Consider the following 6,951-nt stretch of genomic DNA (forward strand, 5'->3'; position numbering starts at 1 on the left):
TCTTAATAGCACAAAATGAAGTTAATTCTGCATAACAAGTGAAAAGTATTCATACCCATTTCACTTTTTACTTTTTGTTTCATTACAACCACACACCTCAGTGCATTTTGTTGGGATTTTATGTGATAAACCAACACAAAATGGTTGATAGTTGTGAATTTTAAGAACAACCAGGCATAGTTTTTTTTAGAATTATTAGAATTAAAAATCCCAAAAGTTATGTTCTTAACACTTCCTGAAAGTGTTAGCTTTTGGTGCGATTGCATCTGCAACACTTTTGAGTTGTGTGTATACCTGCTACACATCAATAAACTGACATTTTGTCCAGTCTTCTTTCCAAAAGATGCTAGGCTCATTAAATGTAAGGCATCCATTTCAAATCTTACCACTGATTCTTAATCAGATTTAGTTTCTGAACATTGACTGGGCCATCCTAGCACATTAATCTGCTTGAAACCATCATTGAATCCCTGGTTGTGTATTTAGGATTGATGTCTAACTGGAACCTTTATCTAAAGCAGGGGTCTCCAACTCCAGTTTTAGAGAGCCACTGCCCTTCAACTTTTAAGAACATCCTGACTCCAACACAGGTGATTCAGTTGGCTGAATCCCCAGCATGCCATCGAGTTTGGCAGATGCCTGGTAACGAGCCAGGTATGTTGGAGCAGGGAGAGTCTAAATGCCCCAGGTCAGAAGGTCTCGAGGACTGGAACTGGAGTCCCTAGTCTAAAGGGTTTTGCAGGACCAAACAGGCTGATCAGGAACATCAAATTAACGGGAGAAGGACACAAATGCACAACATATTTTTTTTTCCATATGTTCATCACATCAAATCTTGATTTAATACATTGAAGACTGTGGTTGAAAACTATATGCCGTAAATGTCAAGGGGTCTGAACAATCTGTAAATACTCTTATTCTTTCAAATGAAGAAATGGCACATTTGTGGAAGCCTAAGCAGAAACATGTAATGAACACCTGGTGATTATTGCTAATCACAGCACCCTTTATCGCTGATTTCTCCTAATAAACCCTGGCACGCTCACAGCGAGGGGATTGTTATATTCCCGATGTCCATATGTGTTGTGTTTCTCTAAGCTCAAACTTGATAATGAGTGAACAGGCCAATAGGGACCGTGCATGCTGACTGAGTGATCAGTGAATTTATCACAGCTAAATGCAGTTGTTTTAGTCCTTCGCTCTACGCTCCCATTAAATGTCCATGTGATTAGTGAGGCGCACACAGCAAACCTAATTATCCAGTGCCACAGCCAAACCCTTTACATGATTACCAACAGTGTGCTCCTTATACTGCAATTAAGGTTCTTCGTAATTGCAAAAAGGCTATGATTAAAGAGGAACTGCTTGATTTGAATGAGTGTGTATGTGGGTATTGTGGATGTAGAAGAATCTTGGCGGATGCGTCTGTGGATATTAAGTAATAAACATGTTTTGTGTTTTTATCAGCACTAATTCATAGCACCTTTGTGAATCCTCTTCTAGCATTAACCGTAATAGAATCCAAGTTATTGGATTTCCACCGGTTTTCTTGAGCATGTTTTGCTGCATGGGGGATGAAGTGCCAGGGTTTTTCAGCACTTAAAAGCTGCAGCGCGCAGAGGAGAAACAGAAGCAAACTGGGTCAAATGACTGTGGTTGGGATTTCACAATGAGGAGTTGTGTGATGCAAGAAATTCTGAAGCTAGATTTTTTTTCCTGGCATTGCCCGATGTTCTGTCTGACAAGACTGAATGATCTTAAATATGAGAGAGAATTTATTGTTTTTATGAATGTTGTGAAGCGGTGAAAGAAGTCCCTGCTGGCAGTTTTTAGGAGTGTGAGAATGTGGTTTTCACCAGTCAGCAGGGGGCAGTGCAGCTGCAGAGGAGTGTCCCTGCAGCTGCGTGTGCAAGTGTGCACTCCCTGTGCATGGGAGGGGGAAAGAGAGGCTTACTCCCTGCAGTGAATTTTTCCTCCACAGCCTCACTTATGGGCATGTCAGTATACAGCTACCATTCAGTAGTGACATTTAAAATGAACACCAGCTGGCCACTGATCATGCTACATGAACATGGGGGATGAAGTCCACTTCTGTGTCTTGATGATGGTTTGTTCCAGCACTTACACATTAACATGCATGTGGCATGAGAGGGTAAGTGTCCCATTTTTCAAAATCCTCTAAAACATATATGAGTTCATAAGCATCTTTGTAAATGGTTCAATTAAAGTTTTCATGTGTTATTCCTTTTAGTTTTACCTTTAGAGCGGTATCTGTTGACACCATGTAGGTTTGGTTACCCTTCACCTTTTATCCTGCCTGAACCTCAGCAGGAAAACCTGTATTTACTCCTGCATTATCCTGCACATCACGGATGAACATGATAGCATATACATATGTGTTATGGCCTGAGGGAAAGGATTTTGTGAGAAAACAAAAATTCTGAAATATTATCTACCCTGCATTCTTACCTTGTGGCCCCCTTAAGATGTTTTGGTTTATAATGAAAGGGCCTCTTATCTGTGTCACAACGGCATACTGTGATTGGATAGGTCATGTTGCTCTGCTATATTTTCTGTTACATTTTAGAGTGAAAGCACATCTTTTGTTTTGTTTTAGTTTCTCAACATCTTTGCTTTCTGATATTGTAAATCTGAAAAGCCAACAAGTAATAATATACTGATTTGCAGTTTTTTGTTATATGAATACAACAAACCATAATATAGCATATGACATATAACATATGAACTAACTGATTTAAGTTAGAAAGGAAATGGCATGGCAGCAGTTTTACTTACTTTTGCAGAAATTATAAAATATGCCAGCAAAAAAACTGTTTGGACATAGAGTGACACTGGTATCTGAAAAAGTTGAGTAGTTACTCAGGCTATCTGCTGCTATAGCCAGTCTGTTGTTGGATTTCTTACCTCTCACAGAATTTCCACTTTAGCTTCATAGTAAACTATAGCGTTGTGATGTTCACGAACAAACTGAATCTATTGTCCTTCTCTTTAGCACACAGCATTGGAACCAAATTACAGTTACAAGCTGTTTCTTTTCTTTGCAGTTTTACAGAAATGTGCATGCTAGCTCTTCCTTCACAATTCCACTGAGTGAGATGGAGAACAGGCGCAAGGGGAGGTGCGCAGCAGAATACACATACTCCTTGGATATGCCAATATTGCAGGATATCATCCAAGTTGTCAACACTGCCTTCAAGAAACTGGTTAAGTTACTTTATGACACAAAGTTTGTAGGTAATAGTTACATTTGTGTTACCTGAGGATGATTTCTTAAAAATAAGTAAGTGTAAAAGGGTACAGTTTTTGAATGACTGTTCATATAAATTAATCTACAATACCTGTACAAGCCTTCTTCAGAAGCAGTGGTGCTTATTTGTTCAACTGAAAATATTTCCAACCATTTGCAGCTCTCTTCTTTGTAACAGAATAAAAGTATAGCAGCCTGCGTCCAGTCAGCTGACAAGTCATCTAATGTAGTGCAAAGGGTGGAGCTGCAAAACTTTGCATAGAGTAGAAAAATAATTTTACTCTACCATTTTTTTTCTCTAGCATCTAAATAAAGGGAGATGATTAAGTCACAGGTATGGCAGAATGTTTTTGCATATTTTAAACTGCAAATCCCCCTGAAACAAACGCTCGTTCCCATTTCATTCCTTCTCCCTTATGCTGCTCTCTTGTATTTGTAAATATTTGCAGATGAACACTGGTAGTCTCCTCTGTATATTGATGACAAGCTAATTTGTCAAACACTAGGGCTGCCCAGTTCAGCCAGTAGCTTCCAGCAAACCGCTTGCCAGCAATAACCCATTTGTACAACTCTGAAGGGCTTTGAGTTCACCTGTGGTGAATGTTGCTGTATGTGTAACAATTGCTGCAGCTCAGGAAAAAAAAATGCAGCACTACAAGATGAATGGTTTATGTGCAGAAATTTAATGTAAGAATGTGTTTGTGACTATTTGTTGAACTGGTTAGACTCTGAAATAAACCTCTACATCCCATGGCAGTGGTTAAGCTCATAATTTTGTGCCACTCACCAGATACAAGGCAGTGAAAAAGTATTTGCTCTCTTATGGGTTGTCCGTGTTTTAGCCTTTTTGTCCAGATCAGAATGTCTTATATTGAAAATGCATTTTCAATATAAGATAAAAAAAACAACTAAACACACACACATAAAAAAAAAACTCAGAATAAACACAGTTTTCAAATTGTGATTTTATTATTAAGAGTAAAGAGAAAATTCCTTGTAGAGAGCCTGTCTGACAACAGCATGTAGGATAAAAATTCTCAAAAACCTGAACATCATGCCTTAATCTAAAGAAATGTAAGAACAGGAGAAACTTTGGGTCCATTGCAATCAGAGGTATAATTGACAAATGAGGGAAACTTGGAATAGCCTTTCAAAGCATTATTCCATATCAATAACTCGTCCAGGAGCTCACAGAAGAACGTAGAACAATATCTAAAGCACTGCTGGCCTCGTTTGCCTCTGTGGAGGTCAATATTCATGATTCAACTGGACAAATGTAATCGATGAGAGAGTTTCTTGGTAAAAACCATTGCTGACCAAACAGAACACAAAGCCACAACTTACATATGTCAAAAGCATCTCGATGATCCAGAAAATCTCTGTAGGCTGACTAGACAAAAGTGGAACGTTTTGGAAAGTGTCGATCCTGTCATATTATGATGTAAAGCTAGCACAGCATTTCAGCAAAGGAACACCGTACAGACAGTGAAAAACGATGATGCTGGTGTGATGGGCTGCGCCGACTATGCTGCTACTGGATCTGGATGAATTCTCATAAATTTTGCTCTACAGCTGAAAATCTTGATGAAAAATCTCTCTTTTTGAGAGCTTAGGCCGACATTATAGTCACAGGTCCTCAGAGCGGCTCATAAAAACAAAATTAAGGCTTAGCTGTGGCCTTATCAAAGTCAGGATAAAACCTTAACTGGGCCCTTTATGCTGAAGTTCTTCCAGTGCGGTTGAATTGAAACAATTTTGGAAAAATGACTGTGGTAAAATTCCTTTACCAATGGTGGTAAAACCTTATATTTTGGTGAAAATATTTTCTCTCATGGGGCCAGGTGAGTTTGTACAGTTTGTCTTCTTAATAAAGAAAACCATCATTTAAAAACTGGACTTTATGTTTACTTTGTTTGTTATTGCCTGATATTTAACGTTGACTAATGATCTGAAATATTTATGACAGGAAAAAGGACGCATGAAATGTGAAAACACTTTTTTTCACAGCAGTGGTTGCTGATGTAAACCTCACTGTGTCAACATCTTCCTCTGTTTTTTTCCTTCTGGTGAGTCTCTTTTTCATTTCTTTGTTTCAAGCAAACACAGAAAGGTGAAATGATCTGAAATGCAAACAATTATTCATTGTATAGACCGCTCACAGATTAAATCCCTTTTCAATATTTACACAATGTTTTTATTGCAAAATTGTTGAATCTGATCGTTGGTAGAAAAATATGACATATGTATTAATTTACCTTCCACTGTAGCTGACACTGTACTGCTTACTACAAACAACTGCTTGGTAATTTCTACCCTGCATAATATTTAATAAACGTCCAGAAGACAAAAGGCATTTTTGTATTTTACTCTTGTTTAAATTTAGCAGTTTTATGTCCACATTGGTAAACAAGCATAAATACATATTTAAAAGCAAATCCGCACACACAGTTTAGTCTTCCCATTCATTTGCTTAGGAGGCAGCCTTAGGATGTAGGAGGCCACGAAGCAGAGGAGACGGATTGATAAGAAGCATTGGGGTAATAGAGAAGGTGATTAAAAGCTCAGGCTGCAGATGTTTCTGGAACACTTCAAAGTGTAACACCTGCCAGCGCCAGTGCTGAGCGTGATGCATTATTGAGATGGTGCCCACCTGGCACCTGGCTCTGACATCACACGCCCTGTCCACCTGGCTTGGCGGCATGCACAGGAGTGGCATTTTGGGTCACACTTACAGAAAGCTGGCTCTCGGTGCGATGAAGGGCATCTGGGGGATACAGCGCACATTCCTAGGGCAGACCTCAAAGGCACTAAACTGGGGCATGTAAACTTAGTGTCACGCAAGAAAGTGAAGAGTGTGGGGAAAAGCTTTTCTAGTTAGGAACATGTTCTTGCTTGAATGCATTATTTATAAAACAAATGGAGTTTTAATTTTTTATTTGAGTTGTGTCTGCTTGTTTCAGTTAAATATAGAGAGATTATATGTAGGGGAAGAATCAGGAAGATTAAGTGTAATGAGCAAAGCAAACCGGGAAAGTTTTGAGTCATATCTCATTTCTTTATTTAAATTCTGAAATCTTCAAAATTATGCAGAAAATATTTCTTTAGATTATGTATTCTATTGTTTTGTCTTTTTAGCCTAGCATCAAAAAGAAATTAGGACTTTTAAAAATCTTTATGCGTCATATTTTATGCATGAAGAGGTCAGCAAATAGTTATTTACATGACATACAAACAGGATTCAATGTAAAATATGACAAAGAAAAACAGAAAAGAAAACTAAATATGGGCTAAACCTGGGAAACAAAGAGATGCAGAGAACAAAGGAAAAGCTAAATGCTAATTAACCACAGCAAATATATATATATATATATATATATATATTTACCAGTACGTGTAAATGGTAAAATAATCCAAAATCTGTATTAATTCTAACTGAAAATGCAATAAAACTACAAATAAATTCTGTTAAAGTTAAATTAAGAATTGATATTGTTATTTATTAAAAATGAATTAAAGGCAAACAAAAGAGATAAGTCCTACGTTTGCTTTTTAAAATTTCAATAGTCCTCAAGGTCTTTGGGAAGTTGTTCCACATGCAAGAGCTGAGATAGGAAAAGTTAGTCTTTTTGTGATTCTTTCTTTATTTGAGCATTATACAAAGACTTTACGAAAGACTGATTCAG

Source organism: Xiphophorus couchianus, chromosome 2, assembly GCF_001444195.1.
Source record: "Xiphophorus couchianus chromosome 2, X_couchianus-1.0, whole genome shotgun sequence".
In the NCBI taxonomy this organism is placed as follows: domain Eukaryota; kingdom Metazoa; phylum Chordata; class Actinopteri; order Cyprinodontiformes; family Poeciliidae; genus Xiphophorus; species Xiphophorus couchianus.